The sequence below is a fragment of the Solanum verrucosum genome, unplaced genomic scaffold (genome assembly GCF_900185275.1).
Source record: "Solanum verrucosum unplaced genomic scaffold, falcon-dt-bn FXZP01000048.1, whole genome shotgun sequence".
Lineage (NCBI taxonomy): Eukaryota > Viridiplantae > Streptophyta > Magnoliopsida > Solanales > Solanaceae > Solanum > Solanum verrucosum.
In genome coordinates, this window is record NW_026020157.1 from 2,315,515 (window position 1) to 2,338,510 (window position 22,996).

Below are 22,996 nucleotides of genomic sequence, written 5' to 3' on the forward strand. Positions count from 1 at the left end.
AATACCAAAATTAGAGTACAACCATCTCTTAGATGGAAACATACTATGTCTGAAGACAAGCCTCTATATCAAAGGTGTGACTAGATAAAGCCCTACCTCATGAAGTAGATTTTAAAAACGATATGACTAAAATAGACAAGAAATTCATAATATGTGATCATACCCTCACACTATGAGGACTCACCACAAGCTAAGAAAATATGAATCTATCCACTAGCCATGGCCTAATGGAGGAACGTCGGACCTTATATTATGAAACAATATAGGCACAAGAGATATATGCATCAATTCTCAAAATGTATTGAATATGGGGAAAGCTGGATGCGAATAAACATGACAATGTGATAAGGTCTAAACAGATAATGTATGACCAATAAGACATATCAATCGGACTAGATGATAACAAATTACCCTAAAAACAAGTTAAAAGAGTAAGCGGTCGTCAACAATAAAAATATCCAACAAGAAAGTCAGGGTTAAATCCCACAAGGAACAATTTGCCAGTGATTGAAAAGAAAAAGAATTATAAGCTACTAGTTTGAATCTAAACCTAATAATACATAATTATCAATATAAGGTTTTTTTTAGTAACACAATTAAGATTGATCAAATATCTAATCAAGCAAGGGATAATTGGGAATTGAGAAATTTGGTAATCAATACTCATTCAATAATTCATTGCAATGTCAACACATGCTAATTCAATCATAGGTAGGCTAGGTCATATTCAATAACACAAATCATCTTTCAATCTAAATGTGCTATATCATAAAATCTTCTTTTGGTCTCAATCATGTAACCTCTTGTAACACCATGGAAATTTTTTTGAGCTAAGACTCGAACAATTCTTCATTATGAGTAAGATTTTACCAAGGAATTTAAACTTTATTAAGGGTTAATGTCACTAGATGTAACTCCTTGAGTTTCAAAAAGAATTACAGAGAATTCATTCAAGTCATTCCTAAGTTCTTTTTATGTTTTGGGTCAACTTCAAATGACCATAACTTTCAGTACAAGATGATTTAGGAGACCCAAAAGATATCAAATTAAAGATCTCTGAGTCCTCTTTCAAACGCCACAAAGTTTGCTGAATTTTGAGTTCGGATGAGGGAAATATACTAGTTTGAAGTCTTCCTGTGAGGGGGAGTTTGGTCTTTTCCTTACCCCCTCTTCAACTTAAAACGTTTTTAGTAAGGTTTTAGGGGTCTAAACTGATTTGGTTTGGTTTTCACAATCCTAAATACGCTTAGGGTTTTAGAAGAGAGTTCAAGAATAGAAAAGAGGGAAAAAGAGGGAAGGTTCAAGGCGTTCATCGAGATTTCTTTCAGATCAAAGGTTATTTCACCAAGGGTTTGATCCCTAAGAGGTATGTAAGTTTCCATAGTGGGTTCGTTCTCCCACACGCTAATCATGATATTTCGATGCAATTTCATTCTCAAAGTTGAAGGATTTGAGTTCTTGATGAGTTCTCTTGAAATTTCATTTGTAATCTTGATTGTTGGGGGTTTGATGAATTATTGAGATGAGTATTAGTGATTTGAGGTTTGCTTTGAGTAGATTATCGTGTAATTATGTTGGGTATTCAAATCTAAGTGAGTTGGGAAGAAACCATTTGATTCTAGGCAAATTAAGGTCAGAAAATGAGAAAGAAAATTCGTCGAAAAAAAATTTGGGCAGAGGCTGACACCCTGTGCCAACCTGTACACCATAAAAGTTCATTAGTAGTTTAGCGGCTGGTGCCCTGTGCTAACCATGCTCCAGGGTCGCCTGCCCCTACCCCTTCCCCATTGTTTGGGTCGTCTGAGTTCTTTCAAAGAGTACCTTTACCCCCTATTAATTCTAATTACTCTAAGCTACATCTAAACATCAAGAGATCCTTTATATCATGAATCATAACTATTGAATTCATAATTAAAATTCAAGAAAGAGTTAAGAGTAGAGTTCAACAAAGTGTTTGAGTTCAATTGTGAATCCCTTGAGATCGACTATCGATTTGAGCTAAGTTTTGAGGAAGTAAGTATGATATTGAGAAGAGGTGTACCCATGAGTTCTATATTTTCATTGATACCATTGAGTCGAGTTGTTCATGTTCATAATTCAACATGAACTCCATAATTTGAATATCTTTGAGAGAAGTGGTATATTCAAGTTCTAAGTCTTGAGCATTGTGTTCCTAATCGTTTTGAGACTATATTCCTAATCATGGGACTACTAGATGTTACCCATGAAGGTCCTTGAGTTGAGTTATTCATGCCCATAATTTCGTATGAACCCTCAGAGTCGAGCATTCTTGAGATGAGTAGTACCATTGAGTCCTTGAGTTCTGGAATTGTTGAGTTCTGAGTATTGAGTTCTATGTATGGTTATTGAAAACCTTGAATTGAGTCGTTCACGTCCATAATTACACATAACCCTATTTTGATAAATCTTTTATAACTTGTTTTAAGACTTGAGTACTTGAGTTGAGGAAGAATAAAGTTTTGTTTCATTTTTTTGAAATGAATATATGGGAACTAAGTATTCCCACGAGTAAATGTTTTTACATTTAATAATAGAGGAAACACCGATTTCCAAAAGAGTTCATGAGGAGTTTTGAGTACTATCTCTTTTAAGAGAAACCTTTTGAGTAATAATCACAGAGTTGAGGATGCGAAAATGTTTTTTTTTTTTAAAAAGATATGAGCTAAGTTATATTTTGGGAGTAGTATTGAGCACCAATATGGGGGAGAGTTCAGACAACTCACAGTCCCCATAAACTATGTAGTCAACATCGGTAGAAAGAGTCATACTTTTAAGATGATTCCTTATTGCTTTTTAAGCATAGACTAGTGAATCCACTTAGTTGAGGAGTTCTATACCCCGGTGGGTGAGATGATGTATCATCAGATAGCTCTTAGTGATGGTTGTCGGTTAGAGAATCTCCCAAATAAGAATTATTATTGTATTTTAACATACAAATCAGTTATTATTGTATTTTTGCATACAATTGATTTTCTATCTATTGTTTTATAGCTTCCCATATATTGCATCTTTTATTGTCGCTTTATCCTTGAGTATCCAAAGTTGAGTATCTTATTGTTGAGTTGAGCCCTATTTCTTTGAGTTGAGTTGAACTATGTTTCACAGAGTTCGGTATCTTAATATTGAGTTGAGCCCTATTTTTCTGAGTTGAGTTGAACTATGTTTCACTGAGTTGAGTGTCTTATTAATCAATTGAGATCTATTTCTCTAAGTTGAGTTGAACCATGTTTCATTGAGTTGAGTTGAGTGAGTTGAGAAGAGGTAAGTATGTTTCTTTTCCATAGTTCAAGCTTATGTTTATGCTTTAGAATTCCCCTTAAATGCTCGTACATTCCATGTACGGACGTCATTTGGCCTGCATCTTTTATGATGCAGATACAGGTATTCAGGGTCATAAATAGAAGCTTCATTGATACCACTTGCAGTTCCAGTCAGGTTTGGTGAGACTTCTTATATTCCGGAGGACTTCACCTTTACCTTACAGTTAGTAGTTTTGGAGATGTTGTGGGTCTTGTCCCGATATCCTTATGTAATAGTAGAGGCTTCATAGATAGTTTAAAGGTCGAGGAGTCTATCATCATTTCCTTGTGGTTGTAATGTTTTTGACTTCACGAGGCATTTAACTAATACTTGCTAAATTACTTTCAGACAATTATTGGAGTTGATTTTAAATTAAGTTTTTAAAGTTATTTTTGCATCAAGAGTTTCCATTTTTCTTGAGTAAGTTTTTCGCTGAGTAATGAGCCAGGCCAAGGGTTTGCTTGGGAACCAATAATGGTTTTTGAGTGCCAGTTATGTCCAAGGTGTAGGCTCGGGGCGTGACACCTCTCTTTCAAGCAAGCCTTGCATTCAAAAATGAAAATATAAATCTCTCTTTCGAGCAAACTCAAGATTCAAGGATTAGCATGTGATTATCAATCTAATTCTACACTTCATGATTTCTCTTTCAAGCAACCCACAAAGATTGGAAGATAAATATGAGCGTGGACGCTAAAATCATAAATTCAAACATGAATATTAGACTAAACCCATTTCTTGAATGGAAGCATGAAGCAATAGAATGAGAAATCAAAGACCCAAAGGAATTGTCTATTTTTTGCACAAAACCTCAATCTCAATTATCAAATACATCCATAATTCATGAAATATAGAGAAATGGAAAGAAGATAGGATAAGAAATTTTACTATTAAGAACACAATATTCAATTCAAACGATGAATTGTGAGGCAGCTTTCCTTCAAAGTCTCAACCCAAACACTACAAAAAATTTCTACTAAGAGTTCAACAATAATAATTTCTTAACTAAGCTACAAAATTCTTAATTAGATTATGCCATTCTCCATAATGTTTCTCCTCAGCACTTTGTGAGAATATGGATCCAAAAATCCTTGAAAGTCCAATTTTGTCAATATCCACATGTCTGTGCCTCGCTAAAGCGTCTAGGAGTTAGTGAATCTGGATGTCACAAAAGGGAACATTCTATCTCTAAAGTGAACCCCACCTTTCGTGGCTTCACAGAAGCGATCCTCGCATGGTCACTTAAGCGATCAGTTGACTTCAAGTTTACCTTCGTGGAAGCGAACTTTTCCTCGAAGATGCGAGATCAGAAATTGTTTTCTTCTAGTTTCAACTCTTTTTTCCACTATTTTTTATCAAGTTCCTTCCAAGCAATAAATACCTAAAATTAACACAATTCAATGAATAATTAACTTATTTCTCTACTTGAGTACCACAAAATCATAAGAAAAAAGCCTAAAAAATGTAGGAATTCCCAGCACTCCTCAAAGTCGAGAGTGGCTCATTCCTTTTCAAAGCTTTCCAAGTACTTTGAACCCTTTCCACATCCGGGTGAAGAACTTGTCTTGAATTTTCTCCCACTTCTTCATGTTTCTATGTGAGAGACTCAACTCACCCTGTGACTTGGCCAAACCGATGTAAGCTTTCTCCAACTTGTCAACCTGAGCTTTCTGCTTCCTTTGATCTCTCAAGTAAGAATAAGACTCATGTTGTAGCACCTATGTACCGGCTTAGAAGACGACTCACCCAACCCTTGAGGCAGCCTCAACACTATCTCCTTTATAATTTTCAACTCATTAGCCAAAACTTCAAATGTCCCAAAATCTAGAGGTTTAAGAGAATCCTACTCCACGTGCACAGACTTACCCGAATCAATATTCCTTTTCTTGATTTTTACCACAGTGCCTTCGTCGCGCATCATATGAGGAAAGATTTGATTTTTGGGTTCCACCCAAGAATTAGTTGGGTACAGTTCAACTTCAGCCCGTCTACACGACTACGTGTTCAAAAGAAGGTGCAACAAGGGAGAGGCTATCATGGTGCTTGAACTCTTAGAACACATTTACAATCAAGTGACCCACGTTCAAAGGGACGTCATCAAATATGCATGCCACGATCTATGCCTTCAACACAAAAATGTTGCTAATGTTCCCACTTGGGTAGATTCAGCTACATACAATAGGCATCCTTGTTCTTGCCTCAGCCATCAAATCAGAGCATTGAATACTAGCCTTTGTAATATCCCATGGGACATTTTGTCCCTGACTCACAATCTTTATCCATAAAGGCCTTAATGTAGTGATCTTTCAACCCATAGATGAAGTTTATAGCTTTCGACCCACAATCAACAACTTTTCCCCCAATAGTTATCAACCTATTTGACATATTGGTCTCCATGAGTTTGGCATAGAATTCCCTCACCCCATTGCTCATTTGCCTCGCATGATTCAGGAGTAAAGCAGATCCATCCGGAGTTTTCCAACCTTTGGTAAAAGTTTGGAAGCATCTTGGACACCTTATCAAGTGTTATGCCTCTCTCAAGGATCAATCTCTTCTTGATTAGATCATCATAGTATTTCTCCTGAGCTCAGAGACATACAAATCAAAGTTGGTCATAGTCGACCGCAACTTCCTCTTCAACACCAAGTTGTTGTGCCATTCTTGACCTTTAACAATTCGAAAATCACAATAGCATGAAAGTGTAAGAAACTTGTGTTAAATAATGCTATTTGATGAGTCCATGATTTGGACTCATTTAGGGCTTTATTTGGATAGATTTAGTGTCCTAAAATTCTTATTTTGTGCCAATAACTAATGTGAAATCCTTGATTTTCATGTAGTTGGATTGAGGAACAAAGCATGGACACTAACGAGTAAAAAGGAACAAGGCAACTGAAAGAACAAGGAAAAGAAGGCTTGTTGATCACCTAATCCATTGGGCGATTCATCGAGTGGCAATTACCTCCCCAAAAGTTCTAGTGTGCCAAGCCCTGAAGGAGAAAATTGAATCGGCGAGAAACGAGAGCAGTCGGCGAGACGTTGAATGGTTCCGCGATGCGGTGTTGGATCGCCCAAAGTTATAGAACTTGAGGATGTTGAAGGACAAAGTAAAAAGGCAATGGAACAGACCTAACGGTGGATCGCTAAGTTGATCAGCGATCCCGACTTACATTGCTGAATGGCCCTTCGCAGCATATTTTTGGTGACTATAAATACATTTTCAAACATTATGTTTAGTATCAAATTTTATTCTGAACATTCATTAGAGTAATTTTTGAGTTTGAACTAAGAGTATAAAGACAAACGAAGTTTTCCATTTTTTGAGAAATTAGAAGTGGGTCTTTAAGATTCGTCAACTTTGACCTTTGTAAAGATGAAATTAATCGTACACGATTGATGGAAACATAATTTGGTAACGATTTTTATCTTTTTATGATATCTAGCTAAAACCCCAATTCTTGGGGTGTGATTATGTGATTATGGGTTGATATAGCTTATGGGTATTGCTAATTGATGGTTTAAATACTGTTTAGAAGTGACTTCATTCAGTAATTGTTGTGTAATTTAAAAGGTTTGTAGTTGCAAATTCAACCCTACCTTCGTGTTTTAAGAGGTTTTAAAACCAAGATTACTAAATTGATGGTATGTGGGTATTGGGTTGTCATGGGTTCAACTCGAAAGAGTGAATCCTAAACCCTTTTCCACACATTCATCTTGAGAGAGTGAGTGGACTAAAGTGCAGGCTATTCTTAATTGTTGTTTGTTGGTGTTCACAAGAAACGAACTTGATTAGGGGTAAATTGTTCGAGAGAAATTTTATCCCCACTAAAGTCTAGCTTATTCACTCATTTACAGCTATTCACTAACAATTGTAATTACCCATTTGTCTAACTTTGCCTATAATCTAATCACATTCCAAGAACCCATCTCATTACTTGTTAATTCTTGTTATTTGTTGATGTTGTAGTTAATAATTACAATCAAAATCCCCCTACTATTTGACACTTTTGTCACTCTTTAATTTGAAGTATGCTTTTATTCGTAAATAGCTTTACCTATTATTGACTAGAACATATTCGTACATTGCTCTTGATTCTTAAACACGTACCACTCCCCATGGGATTCGACCCCAACCCATTTAGTTGGGTTATAATACTGACTAACGATCGTTGGCACTTAGTATTCCATGAAGTGTCCTGATATGTGGTGTTGGATAAGAATTTTTAGTTAAGTTGAATTTTGTTCTTATTAGTTATAGTTGAACTTACTTACTTCTAGTTTTGATTTTCGTGTTGCTTGTTGAGCAGAGAAATTAAGCTTATCTGGTAGCAACAGAGGCCAAATGGTTCATCATCCCTTGAGATTGATGAGTCTCAGGGATGACATCCTAAACTTCAAGCAATCGGATGGTGAGACCATATATGAGTTGTGGCAAAGATTTAAGGACCTATTACAATAGTGCCCAAGTCATAGAATTCTAGATAAGATGCTTCTTGAATGCTTCTACAGGGGTCTTGGCCCCGAAAAAAGAATAGTGGCTGACCAATTCTCTTCGGGTTGTTTGATTAGACAATCCTATGAAACAGCAACCCAACTCCTGGATTGCGTGGTCAAGACCAACAAGAAGGTAGAAAAGGACCAACACTTGGCCACATTGTTGGGTCATCTAGATATCTTGGCAAAAAAGGTCAAGGAACAGGAAGTAGTGTCCAAAAGAAAGGACATGTACATCCCACCTCACGAGCATCGAAGGATGAAGAAATAAGAGGGTAGGAAAATTGAAGAGGTCCTCTTACTCATTTTACACAAAGTCGAAGAGCATGACAGAGTGTTGGAGGAGATAAGAGAGAATGTCTTGATGCTAAAATTAGATGACAACCTCTCATTCCATGTCCATTCAGCTACTAGAGTCCCAAATGGACCAAGTGTTGTTTTATCTCTACCTAGAGCCAGAAGAGGGGTTACCTTATGAAAATTAGGGAAACCCCCCTAAAGGAACCTAAATGGAAACTTAAGACGTGCCACAACATCAACTAAGGCGCTTCTTGGGAGGCAACTGAAGTGTTTATCACTTTACTTTTATTTTAGATATAATCGTGTGTTGGTTTTGCAGGTTGAACTGTGGAAGGTATTTGAGAAATGCAGGCTGGAGAGCTAAAAGTCCAGTCGGCGACTCGCTGAAGAGGTTAGCGAGACCGACTAGGGCTGCCATTGGACTTAAGACATTTTTAAATTGGAGACTGTAAAATTTGGCGAGCCCAAGAGCTGATTGGCAAATCGCCGACCGGGTCGGTGCTCACGACTTTGTCCACCATTTAGACCCCAACAATAATTGGAGGTCCTGTAAAACTCGGCGAGGTAAGTGCTCACTCGCCGAGTGGGTCGGTGACCAACACTTATGTAGCCGAACGGGCGAGAACTGGACGGTTTTTAAAGGCCAAAGGTTTAAACTTTCAAACTCTTTCACTTTCCCTCACTTTTGAACTTCCCAAACTCACACCCGCACAATATTTTCCATATTACTTGCATTTTTATTGCATTTTAATCGTCAGATTTGTGTTCGAAGTTGATTTGTTTGTTGCTTAGCATTTCAAAGTATTTATTCGGCATCTAAGGTTGGTTTTCCGAACCTTGAATTAATATTTAGTGATTTGTACTCTTTTGCAAATGATTTTTATCTTAGTGATGTGTGATGGGCCTCTCTGATCATAATTGTGTAAGTGTGTGCCTTTGTTAATTTGAATATCATGCCTATAATGCTTTATTGTTGAATTCCTGAGTTTTTTTCTGCTTTAAAAAATCATTAAAATGGTGGGATTGTGCTTGCATATTGTTGGGTCTAGTCGGGTGAAGCCTAAGCAACCCGCATTTGGGCCAAATGACATAATTTACCAAATAATGGAGTAGTTGACGTCATTCTTAAGGGTAAAATTCATCAAATTGCCAAATTTGGCAAAACTATGAGAAGTCTGAGTATCTCGAGGGCATGGGTGTAATGGGTCTTAGCTTAATTGTAAGAGTGCATGTTTTGGTTTTGTTTTTGGGGGCTGCGGGGTTGAATTTGGGAAGTTGGGTTAAAAGTAGACACGTTGGGTCATTTGGCAAGTTGGGTCGAGCTCGCCGAACCACTTGGTGGTTCACCGAAGTTCCCTTTCTCACCTTTAATTTTGTACTTAATCTTGAAAAAGCTCCTTTAACTTTCGGCGACTCGCCGAAGTTCTTCCTTGATCACTTTTTGTCTGCTCCCCTAATACTTAAATGCACTGTAACATTCGGCGGGCTAAGCCATGCTCGCCGAATGCTGTCGACAATTCGCTGAAAGGCCTTTCCCATCGTCAACAGGCCATTGTTGTGATAAAATTTTGAGCCAATCCTTTCAGTGAGCCCAATCTGGATCGCCAAAGAGATTCAGTGACTCGCTGACAGATTATGTGAGTCTGTCTGCAACTACTTTTCTATGCTTTTGCTTGAATTGTTTCTAACTTTATCTTATGTTATCCAGACATGGCTAGACGAAAGATTGCTCGTAGAAACATGCCGCCTCTCAAAAGAGCAAAAGGGGTAAAAATCAATGAGGATGCAGCTATATCCAGGGCCAAGGCCACCAAACTTCCCACAACTAGTGGGAAAGTAGAAGGCACCTGCGTCACAGGAGGCCAGCTTCGACAGTGACGGTATCTACGTTGCTGACCTCACCATTTCTGAGAGTGAGGGTGAGCACCAGGAGCATGAGGCTACAGCTTTTGAGTCTGAAGATGATGAACTAGTAGCAGCACTGAGGGCAAAGTTGCGATCCAAAAGGATGAATGATCCGTCTAGGATCAGGATTCCTCAGGCCACCACTACTACTCCTCTCGCTCCAGCATAATCTGTGGTCTTAGAACCACCAGTACAGGGTCGTCCTCCCAAGTCTATGAATAAACTGAAGACCGAGGGGCTGAGGACCATTATCGAGGAGAAGCGTCTGTCCACAGATAGAGTTATTGACAGGTACCCAGAGATAATGAGTTGCCTAAAGTCACATAAATTCCAGCTCTTCACCAAGCCCCGTGGCCAGTATATTTTAAGTTGGGTCCAAGAATTCTACAGTGCGTACAATACCTTGATACCACAAGGGAAGAAGCCGACAGCTAAATTCAAGTCGGTTGACTACGTGGTTGTCAGGGGTAAGAGGGTGTAGTGTGATTTTGTTGCCATCAATGTCGACTTAGAATGTACGACGAGACTTGAGGAAGACTGTCTATACAAGATCAGGACGAAGATGCTGGAAAACATGAAAAAGTGGTTGGCTCTGTTGATATCATACGATACTCCAAGGTGGCTTGAGGTTGGGGCAGCCATTGAAAAGAATGACCTCAACGTAGCTGCGAGGTATTGGTTTGGCTTCATGAGCAGTACCATCAGGCCATCCCAAAATGAGCCAATTCTCTGCCATGCAGTGTCACGACCCGAGAATACCCTCTAGTTGTAACTGGCGTATTCGACCTCGAAGAGGTCAAATACAAGCCTCATGGATCAATCATTAAAATATGATACAAAAAAAAATATAGAGGAGAAATTTAAAGCTTCTTTTACAATCGAAAGAACACCTTTTAAATAAAAAGTAAGCGGAAGACTTTCTAGACTTTATCCAAGATGTCTCAAAACCATCTAATACTTGAATACAACAATGGGACTAAGCTCACTCAAAACTATAACAAAACTACAAGACATAAAGGAACATGTAGGGTATTGTCCTCAAATCTATGCGGACTCACCAAGTCTTCATCTTCAAACACCTTAGAAACCTATCCATCAACCATGGAATATCAACATCTCCAAATCCCTACACTTTGGTCAAAAAGGGAAAGAAAGGGGTTAGTACAATTAAGTACTAAGTATATGAAACCATGCAAAAACATGCTAAAAAGGACATTTGGTTGAAAGTCGTGCCTTATGCCATTTTAGTAAAACTTCATGAACATTGACATATTAGGCATATTATAGAACATAACCAATATATAAGACAATAACCACATTATAGACATACTCAACACTTTCACCAAGTAACTCATTTCATCATCCAAGGACCCTTATCTAAAATTTCCCTAAGACACACTTGAGTGAGACATGAAGTGGCCGCCCATACAACCTCTTCATACACACCTAAGTGTTCCTCAAGGCTACTATAGACGAGAACCATCATGCTTCAAGGTAGCATACTAAGTAACTCACTTCATTAACATAAGCTATTCATTCAACAAATCATTTAGACAATAAGTCAACATTCTTTTTTTAAAGTCATTTAGGACACATTCATGCATTTAGGGGACTTCACACTATAGTCATATAGACTTAGGGAACTCACTTTAGCACCTTCAAAGCCTACTTGTGCCATGTGTAGATAGCATCCCACACTACTACCTACACATTGTAGAACCTACCAAGTAACTAGAGTTCACATTAAGGGTATCAAGTTTTACATTTAAAGATCCAAGTGTCAAGAACGCTCATAGCACAAATTTCCAAGAGATTCAATAACAAGGCTCGCCCAATATGTACATCATGTCTTCGCACCAAGCACAAGCAAGTATCAAGAAGGGTCGACGCCCTATATCAAGAAGGGTCAAAGCCCAATAATCAAGAGAACCAAGAACTATATTAAAAATGGTTTCTAATTCGTACTTAAAATGGACAACTTTCATTCATAAGACGGACTAAAAATCCAGAGTCAAGATGGCAAGTGATCGAATCAAGAGGCATGCCAAGAGTGACAAAGTCACAGCCACAAGAAGGACAAGGTCCCAACAAGAGTGCCAGGTGATCAAACAGTCCGTACAAGTGGGCGAGTTACATGAGCGTCTTTAACGTCTTAAAGGATACCAACACGACAATGCAAAGTGACAAGAGGTAACCAAGGTACCAAGATCAACTTTCAAATATTCCAGCAGTTAAAAGAGTGCAAATACAAGTTTATACCCAAACTCAGTGCTTTAGCAAAGAACCAGTCCAACACAACTTTGCGAGTTCAGACCACAGACCAACCAACGTTTCAAGGTCCTCAACTTGTTCACGAGTTTATACAACCTTAAAAATATAATTAAATAACTTCTATTAGCTTAGTAATGTTAACGTAAAATAGGATCATCATCACAAGTAAGCCTAGCATGTACAAATACAACTATGCTCCCAAAACAGTGAATCTGTCCAGCCTGGTACATCAAGTCGTAAGTTAGATTTGAAAAGGAAAACGGCAAAAATAAACTTTATAACCTTCATGAAAGATGTAGGTACATCTCTAAAGGTTGCAAATAAGTAAGAATCACTACAAAATATACTTTGTACAAAAAGATATATTCAAAACACTACAGCTGATCATACAGGATTTCAATTTCCCAAATCTGGGCAGAACTTGCCCTATGTTGCGTCCCATATTTCATGTCCATAGCAGTTAAATTAGAGTTTTACATAAACATAAGAGTTGTAGGTATACAAGTTAGCTTTCCAAATCATATTTATTCATTGTAAATGAAGTTCTAGAGAACAAGATATGCATAAATTACCAAACACTACCCAGCTCAGAAACATAGTTCATCACTTACATATGAAAGGAATGCCATAGCCTATCGATTTATATTCAACATAGCTTTTCATTTATCAAGAAGAGCACCTAAGTCTACCAAGTCAAGAGATGACATTCAATAATATAAGGCACTTCACATTCCATCATCATCATTCATAAGTGTTAAGAGAGAACATACTTTTAATCACAATACAATAATACTTTATTCAAGCTCACCTTGGGATCCCATGAACACGTTTATATTCACAACATGATTACCTTTACTTCATTAGATTCTCATTCAAATCCTTTACATCACATTCACATATATGATATCATGTCAACACTTCAATTCATCATATAATGCCTTCAAGGCCATAATCATAATACATTCAATAAGTAAACACCTCCACCATAAGTAGATCACACATCAATCTATCACTTCTACATTAACAATGAAATTAGGTCAACTTACCCTTTTCCAAAGCCACAATCACCATTCCTCAATGCTTCAACAATTCTCAATAGATAAACATAGATAATAATAGAAATCAACTACTCAACTCAACCTAAGCATTTTTCCATCATCATTCAATCATTCACATTCAACCCACTTCATAAGCCAAATTTAGGAAACTTGGAAAGACATGGGTTCATGGACTTTTCTTTCTTAAAACCATCAATAAACATCAATAATAACATAAATCATCATTAAAAATCATTTAATGCAAGAACCCATGCTAGAACTGAAATTAGGACTTTATTGAGTTTTTGAAGAACTTTCAAAACACTTTGATTTGGCTCCTTGAATGGAAAAGGAATCAAGGATAAAGGATCCCCATACCTTAACCTTCATGAATTCCACAAAAATTGGACAAGAAACACTATCAAATCCTCAACCCTAGCTCCCACTTCATCTTCTTCTTTGAGTTAGAGAGAAATATAGAGAGAGGGAAGACTTTGGGATTTTGATTTTGGGAAAAGAGAGTAAATGACTTGTTAAAAGAATTAAAACCTTATATAAGTCATTTAATTAACGCCTAACCGACCCCCTAAGCCCTTAATCTAATAACTAATTAATTCCCAAAGCCCCAACTAAAAATTAAAATGTCAAAAACTGGCAGCATCTACGGACCCCTAATCTCTTTGAACTAAACTCAAAAAGCCGATTTACATTATTTAATCAAGTTACCAACTTCAATACACATGTGAGGCTCTAGTTCTTCCTATTTCATTTTTAGGGTCGTTACATGCAGCCTGTCTTGCGTGAATCATTAATGGGAAATGGTTGAACCTGGGATGATTATTGCACAGGAGATGTTGATGAGGGCCAAGCAGTGCCAGACTTCCCTTTCTTTTCCGGTGTTGATCACCGAGTTATGCAGACGAGCTCGGGTTCTTAGAGATGAGAAGAAGGATATGAAAGTGATTCCCACATCTTCTACTGATATTTCGAGGATTGAAGTAGAGTACTAGGATGAGGCGGAGAAGAAAAAGGCAGCCTCGGTGGATGCATCCCGGTTGTTGATCTTCAGACACTACCTGCAGAGGCAGACTTGTCTACTCCAGCCCCTGGGCCTTTAGGTACTTATAGTGTTGTCCCTTCTGACACTCTCAGTTCTCTGCTGCTCCATTGCCCCCCAGATCTGGTACTGTTGTTGCTGCTACCTCTCGGGCCCCACTCACTCAGGCATCATTACTCTGAATGGGGCAGCTATCCTATTTTGCTGATCGTCGTGCTGCTAGACTTGAGGCCTCCATTCTGGGCATGATTCAGACTGCCCTCATTGATGTTGTGACACCCTTGAGTGATACCATTGATGCCCTTGAGGCTAGGATAGCGGTGTGCGAGTATGGAAAAGGGGCCACCGAGGAGGTGTCGACTCTAAAGGTTGCTATTGTTGCACTGAGAAAAGATGTGGACCAATTGAAGTATACCGACATGTCAATGATTTTTGGGACGGTGGAGATCCCAGATGTGCCAATTGAACCATACATGCCTACGGCTACCACCAGAGATGATGTTAGAGTTGAGGAGGCAGCTAAGACGAATGAGGAGATGTTTGAGGTTGCTAAAGAGGCTACTTACGAAGGCCTTACAGAGACTAAATATGCCATGGTAGATACAGCTGTATAGATATCTTAGGCAAACACATCTTTAGCAGCCCTTAGTAGACCTACTACTTCTATTGATCTGACTCCGGGCACTGATGCCCAGACAGATGGAGCAACTATTTAGACGTGATTTCTCTTTACCTCCCTCTCTGTCTTTTTTATTGACTTGTTGGATATTTTATTTCTTGCATTTGAGGACAAATAGCTTTTGTTTTGTGGTAGGGTGATGCCCACCTTGTGTCACAATTGTTCTGTTTATATATTTGGATTTTTGAGCTATAAATTTTGTTTAGCACTGTTGTTGTGGATGATTGAGCGTATGGCTCCTTGTTTTAATTGTAAATGATTTTTGGACCCTTCCGAAAAATTTTGTGCCACCTTTTGTTTGCGTTTAAATATGGTTGTTCTTTTGCAAATTTTCGCATCGGTCTTGATCAATATCGATGACTTGAATACTGCTCATAATTGAACAATATTTAATGTGTGGCTACGATGAAGCCAAATAAAGTTGCATAGGCAATATATGAACTTTTTGCATCTCGTTGTGACTAACTAATTATCGAATTGAGTCTCTTATGATGAGCACTGCACACTAGCGAAAGTGTGGAGTCTTGTTTGACATTGGTGTCAATGCCTTGTGTGTGATAAGCTTACTGTGAACCATGTGTGATGACACCTAAAATTTGCCCCGTTGGTCCGGTTGACTAAGTGATGCAATCTCTTGAAATGAGCTTAAGTAGCTTTAAAGAGTGAAACAATTTGACATTATACCTCTTTTGTGGCCTATTTGTGAGTGTGTGAACTTCGTTTGAACACCTTTTGAGCCTTAATGCTTTCCTTGGAAGAAACTTGAAGAAATTGTGACCTTTCTTTATCCATTACCTATAATCCTCAGGATTTGTGGTTTTCTTGAATAGCCAACATAGGTGGGTGTGCTGAAAAGAGAAGGTAAGTCAAGAAATGCAAAGAATTTCACTTCGACCCATGGTTTTGAGAAAGATGGAACCCCTCCATACAAAAAATAAGATAAAAAGAAGAGAAGAATGAAAAAGAAATAGAAGGAAATAGTTGTGGAATAAAGTTGTGAAAGTGCAAAGAAAATGGGGTGTCTAACAGTTCATGGAAAGTGAACAATTGGTGACTTTTGAGCATGAGTGAAAAAAGATGAATAAAAGTGAAGAAAGAATTGTTCATACCACATTTCATAAGGATTACAACCATTGAGGCGAACTGACCATACCTTTGATTTCAGCCACGTTAAAAGCCGTGAAAAGACCTTTCTGATCTTCAGTGAGCTAAATCAATTGTTGATTAGAAAATAAAGGCAAACATATGGGTGAAATCATGCATTGTGTTCATCTCTATGAGTGTGAGTGTTGATTGTGATTCCGGAGCTATTAATTGTTGAACCATTGCGTGTGAATATGGAATCATTCTTTGTGTGAGGGCATTTGAGTACCTTTGTTGAGCTTGAACTTGCATTTGGAGCAAGTATTGTGAGCTTGAGAATCTTTGGTAATGGTGAGTCACAACTTTAATCTTTGAGTGCACAATTGATCCTTGCATTAGTAAGTTCAGTCTTTTGTGTGCATCCATGATTGAATCTTGTGTAGCACTGTTTGACACATCATTTTTGAACTGTTGAACTTGAGTTTTACTTGAGGACAAACAAAAGTTTAAGTTGGGAGTGTTGATGAGCCAACGATTTGGACTCATTGAGGGCTCTATTTTGATAGATTTAGTGTCCTAAAATGCTTATTTTGTGCCAATAACTGATGTAAAATCCTTGGTTTCCATGTAATTAGATTGAGGAACAAAGCATGGACACTAACGAGCAAAAAGGAACAAGACAGCTAAAAGAACGAAGAAAAAAAGGCCTATTGATTGCATAATCCATTGGACGAATCGCCGAGTGGCTATTACCTCACCTAAAGTTCCAGTGTGCCAAGCCCTGAAGGAAAAAATCAAGTCAGCGAGAGAAAGGAGCAGTCGGCGAGTCGCCAAATGGTTCCAGGATGCATTGTTAGATCACCCAAAGTTACAGAACTTAAGGATGTTGAGGGCCAAAGCAAAAAGCGATGGAACTGATCAAAGGGCGGATCACCAAGTTGATCGACGATCTCGACTTACTATGCCGAATGGACCTTTGCAACATATTTTTGGTGACTATAAATACATTTTCAAACATTATGTTTAGTATCAAATTTTATTCTGAAAATTCATTACAGTAATTTTTGAGTTTGAACTAAGAGTATAGAGACAAACTTTTCCTTAGCTTTGAAGAATTGAAATTTTCCATTTTTGAGAAATTGGAAATAGGTCTTTGAGATTCTTCAACTTGGACCTTTGTAAAGACGAAATTAATCATACCCGGTTGATGGAAACACAATTTGGTAACGATTCCTATTTTTTTATGATGTCTAGCTAAAACCCCAATTCTTGGAGTATGATTATGTGATTATGGGTTGATTAAGCTTATGGGTATTGCTAATTGATAGTTTAAATGTTGTTTAGAAGTGATTTCATTCTGTAATTGTGGTGTAATTTAAAGGGTTGTAGTTGCAAATTCAACTCTACCTTCGTGTTTTTTGCTTGCTTGAGAGAGTTTTTAAAACCAATATTATTGAATTGATGGTTTGTGGGTATTGGGTTGTCATGGGTTTAACTCAAGAGAGTGAATCCTAAACCCTTTTCCACACATTCAGCTCGAGAGAGTGAATGGACTAAAGCGCAGGTTGTTCTTAATTGCTACTTGTTGGTGTTCGAGAGAAACCAACTTGATTCGGGGTAAATTGTTCGAGAGAAAGTTTATCCCCACTAAAGTCTAGCTTATTCACTGATTTACAACTATTTTCTTACAATTGCAATTACCCATTTGTCTACCTTAGCCTATAATCCTATCACATCCCAAGAACCCATCTCATTTCGTGTTATTTGTTGTTGTTGTAGTTTATAATTACAATCAAAACCCCCCCTGTTATTTGACACTTGTGTCACTCTTTAATTTGAAGTATGCTTTTATTCGTAAATGCCTTTACCTATGATTGACTAGAACATATTCGTACTTTGCTCTTGATTCTTAACCACGTACCACTCCATGTAGGATTCGATCCCAACTCATTTAGTTGGGTTATATTACTGACTAACGATCGTTGGCACTTAGTATTGGATGAAGTGTCCTGATACATAGAATCACTATTCAATTGGCAGAAGTCAAAGAAAAGGGTTAGAAACCAATTTAGGACCAAAAAATAAAATGCTGAAAAATTAAGCACTGGCATAAAATAGTTGCAGATCTCGCAAAAGTGACCAAGATGCCACTTATACGGAAATCGCAAAAGTGAAGAAGGGCCGCGTGCGAAGTTAACATTTACGACATTGAGGTCATTTTCGCGACCAATCGCCTCCTCAACATTAACAACCAATCTTTTACACATTTTTCGCAAAAATATCAATTTCCAATGGTCCAATTTTAATAATATCAAACAAGCAATTCGAAAACTCAATCGATTCCCAACAAACATTCCAAAAATAATTTTAAGTTCTCAAGGGAATTTTATCAAACACATGGTGGACAACCTATTTATTCACAATTTGAGCAAGAAATGGGTACTTAAGACTTCCCCAAATACAATAAATCAGCCCCCATACATGGAATTAACAAATATAAAAAAAGATTCGGCCAACACATACAAGAATTTAACCCCCCAAGTTAAGAAGTTTTTACACACATAATAACCCCCAACTTTCAACAAAGCAAAAAAAAATTCGAGAACAAATTTACCATTTTAAGAGAGTAAGAGTGAAACAGACATGTGATTTCACAATGAAGACCAAATGTTTTGGAGTAGATTTGAGACAGATTAGGAAGAGAGCAAGAAGTTGGACCTTTTGTTTTTGTTTTCTAATTGTTTAGCTCATGCATTCTGACTTTTGAGAACCTTGGGTTCGCTTAAGCGACGTTCTGGTCTCTTTTGCGACCTTCCATTAAAGGGCGGGGTTCTCATTTGTAAGTTCCGCTCCGCTTAAGTGATGTCCACTTTAACAATAGGATGCCTCTTTTGCGAACTTCAATTAACCGAACCTCTGCTCGCTTTTGCGACTTTAGAGGCCATTTTTAGTAGGTTGCTCGCTGTCAAATTCGGCGGGCTCACAGCCCATTGGGTGATCCACCATATCTTATAAGGCAAGCCTGGATGCCCAAAATGTTCGTCAAGTCCTATTTTGACGGGGTATCCCCCCCAAACTTCATTTCCTTCAAGATCCTTTCCTCCAAACAATGTTTAAATTAATTCCAAACAGTCTAAAATGATGAGGATTAGTCAATAACAAAAATCTAATTTATCTTAAAAATCAAAAACTCAAATTAAACTACAAATCAAACTTATTTGGATACCGATGGGATGCCTCCCATTAAGCTCACAATTTCACATTGCGATGCGACGCTGCATACATTACCAATAAATTAAAAATATAAGTGGTCATCACCAATAAAAATATCCAACAAGAGAGTCTGAGTCGAATCCCACAAGGAACAATTTGTTAACGACTAAAAAGACAGAATTATAAGCTACTAGTTTTAATCTAAACTTAATAATACATAATTATCAATATAGGATTGTTTTGAATAACACAATTAAGATTGGGAAAATATCCAATCAAGTAAGGTATAAGTAGGAATGGAGAAATTTAAAAATATATACTCATTCACTAATCCATTGCAATCTCAACACATACTAATTCAATCATAGGTAGGCTAGGTCATCTTCAACAACTCAAATCATCTTTCAATCTCATTATGCTATATCATGAAATATCCTTTCGGTCTCAATCATGTAATTCAATATATCAAGTGAATACCTTAATTTAGACCTCTCTTTTGAGTAAACCTTGCATTAAACAATGAAAACCTAAATCTCTCTTTCGAGCAAACTCAAAATTCAAGGCTAATATATAATTATGAATCTAATTCTCCACTTCACAAATTCTCTTTCGGGCAACCCACAAAGATCAGATGTTAAATCTGAACATGCACTCTCAAATAATAAATTCAACTATGAAAATTAGTTTCATGAATAGAAGCATGAAATTAAATGCAAAAGAAATAGAATGAGAAATGAAAGACCCAAAGGAATTGTCTATTTCTAGCATAAAACTCCATTCTCTATTATCAATTACACCACCAATTCATGCAATATAAAGCATGGAAAAGAAGATAGGATGAGAAATTTTAATATTAAGAACAACATCTTCAATCCAAAGGATGAATTTTGAGGCAACTTTCCTTCAAAGTCTCAACCCAACACAACTAAAAAATTTCACTAACAAATCTAAAATAATAATTTATAAACTAAGCTACCAAATTCTTAATTCGATTCTACCATCCTCTAATAAAGTTTTTCCTTATCCCTTTGTGAGAATTTGGATCCAAAATTTGAGAGTCCAATGCTGCCCTTGTCCAAACGTCCAGGCAACGCTAAAGTGTCTTGGAGTTAGCAAAAAAGGATGTCGCAAAAGCGAACATCCTATTGCTAAAGTGAACCCCACCTTTCGTTGACCCTTCGTAGAAGCAATCCATGCATGTTTCTTAAGCGATCTGTTGACTTCAAGGTGACCTTCGCAGAAGCAAACTTTTTCTCACAGGTGCAAGATTAGAGACGGTTTTCTGCTAGTTTCAACTCCTCTTTCCATTCTTTTCCATCAAATTCCTTCCAAGCAACAAATACCTGAAATCAACAAAAGTCAATGAATATTCATCCTCTTTCTCTACTTGAATGCCATAAAATAATAAGAAAAAAGGGTCAACTGAGTGATAATTACCCACTCATTATAAGATTTAGTTCGTAAATCATGAAAAGGTCAATGCAGTATAGAAGTCATGACATATGTATAAAATATAAGCTAAATAATAATAACAAATATTGTGTGGGTGTTTTGGTTAACCGACATAGATCATGTGAGCTATAACATGGAATCAAGTGTCTTGCTTCCACACTGAAAAAAGATTATTCTACTTGCCAAGGTAAGGACAAATTTTCTTAGGATTAGGTTAATCTAATAGCTAATGTTACAATTGGGAAAACCCTACACGGGCATGTAGTTCAAGGACATAGAAAATTGCCAAAATACACTCGGTGCTAAGTAAACTCCCAACAAAAATCATCAAACATAATATTATATTCATATCTTATCATTTGTAAATGTTAGAATCTAGTAATACCAATTCAATCACAAGGACTGATAAATCATAAGAATAGCTCAGTTTAAAATACTATGATTTCCTAACATGATAGATGTATAGAAGACACTTTAATCTAAAGCATCTAAATCATGATAATCCTTTCTTAGTAAAATCACACTTAAATCAGAAGTGGCTAAATCATGGAAATCTTTCATAGTAATAATACTTCAATCGGAATCAATCGAATTTAATAAAACATTCGAAAGTACTCTAGAATCATAGTCACTACAGTTCCTCATGCATGCATAATTTTAAAACTTCAATTAATGATCATAAAATAGTCATATAGCATGAGTTAATATGAAAAATCATGAAAAACATTTGAATCAAATCATCCATATACAATCGAACCCATGAAGAATCATACAAAATCCTAGAATTTGGGTAAGATCTTAAAGTAGAATTTCAGAATTTATTGGGACTCAATGGATAGAAAGGGATCCATTGATGAACTTTGGACATACCTTGATTAAGCTAAGAATTGGAATTGTGGAACAGAACTTGGAGCTTGAAGAACCCTAGAACTTTCCTTGAGAACCTTGGAGAGAATTTTAAGAGAAAACCTTCAGAGATTTTGGGAGATTTTGATTGAATGAGAGGGAATGGGAGAATTTTAAAGGTAAAATGAGATATATGAGTTAGATAAAGGGTAGAGATGACATAGTTAGGTGTTAAAGAGGTACAAAAAAGAACCAGATAACCCTGAACTTAAATACTACCGGAAGCACCTATGACCCCCAAGTACGGTCCGTACAAGACCCTATAGTCAGTCATGGTCAACCATAGAAGACTTTACTAGAGACCCAACTTATGATCACAAACCACGAGCACCCTTCTATAGTACGTAAATCAACCTATGATCTGTAGGTCCACCCGTACAACCCAAGTCCATATTTTCATTTAAGTCCAAACATTTTTCCATGAGCCATGGTCTACGGTCTGTACAACCTTCTACGAATCATATACCTAACCATATAACATGGTGTACCAAAAATCACAATTTCTAGAATCATTCTACGATCCTCTCCTACAGCCTGTACCAAGGTCTACATACAATTTTGTCCATAGGGACCTAAAATGTAACACATCAAATTTGAGAAAGGCTAGAAAAGGGTCAAACGGGTTAGTCACAAGCCCAAGAATGGACCATGTAATCCTCCCTCAAGCCTTAGACAGGACGTGAAGGGGACCACAGTCTGTTAATGGGCTCATGGCAGGTTTCCGTAATTTGCCCCAGGCAGACTCCACCTTGACAGACGCCCAGATGGCCCGTGGTGATGATGACGGGTTGTCAAGTGGCATAGATCAAAAGAGGTTCTCCCCTACTCACTAGTCAAGGACCACATGTGTCTAAACGACCCGTGAAGCACCACACGGGCCGTGAAGTCGTCCATGAAGGGAGTTTATCATACTTAGTGTTTAGGTTCAACTTCAAATGATCATATCTTTTAGCAAAAAAATGAATTAGGTGGCCCACAACTAATTAAATTAAAGATCTCCAAGTCCTCTTTCGCACGCCACAGAGTTTGCCTAATTCCAAGCTAGAAGTAAAAAGGTATGCCCAAAATAGTGATGCCTTGTCAGGCAAATTTCTTCACGACCTACTAGACGGGTCGTCTAGGCCTTCCAATGAGCAAATTCAGCAGTTTTAAGTCAGGGGTTATTGGGTCTTTTCCCAATTGTTTTAACTCAATACTACGTCATTTTGCTTTCTACCCAAAGCCCTATATAATGATTTTAAACCCCCAAATCACCCAAACTCGATTCATTCTCGTAAATTT

General features: G+C 37.4%; 2 protein-coding genes and 1 non-coding gene across 3 annotated transcripts in view; 1 reads left to right on the plus strand and 2 right to left on the minus strand.

Moving 5' to 3' along the window:
* The window catches only part of LOC125828357 (target of rapamycin complex subunit LST8-1), a 1,170,163-nt gene that overhangs the window by 970,679 nt on the left and 176,488 nt on the right, over window positions 1-22,996 (plus strand). The window lies entirely within an intron of this gene.
* LOC125828407 (small nucleolar RNA R71) lies at window positions 7,688-7,794 on the minus strand. Its single transcript, XR_007443048.1, has one exon. It is a non-coding gene; the product is annotated as a small nucleolar RNA R71 (small nucleolar RNA).
* The window catches only part of LOC125828355 (1-acyl-sn-glycerol-3-phosphate acyltransferase 2), a 525,228-nt gene continuing 513,705 nt past the window's right edge, over window positions 11,474-22,996 (minus strand). Inside the window, exon 13 of the mRNA XM_049507668.1 lies at window positions 11,474-11,483. The gene's annotated coding sequence lies outside the window, so the exon portion shown is untranslated. The remainder of the gene's footprint in view (window positions 11,484-22,996) is intronic.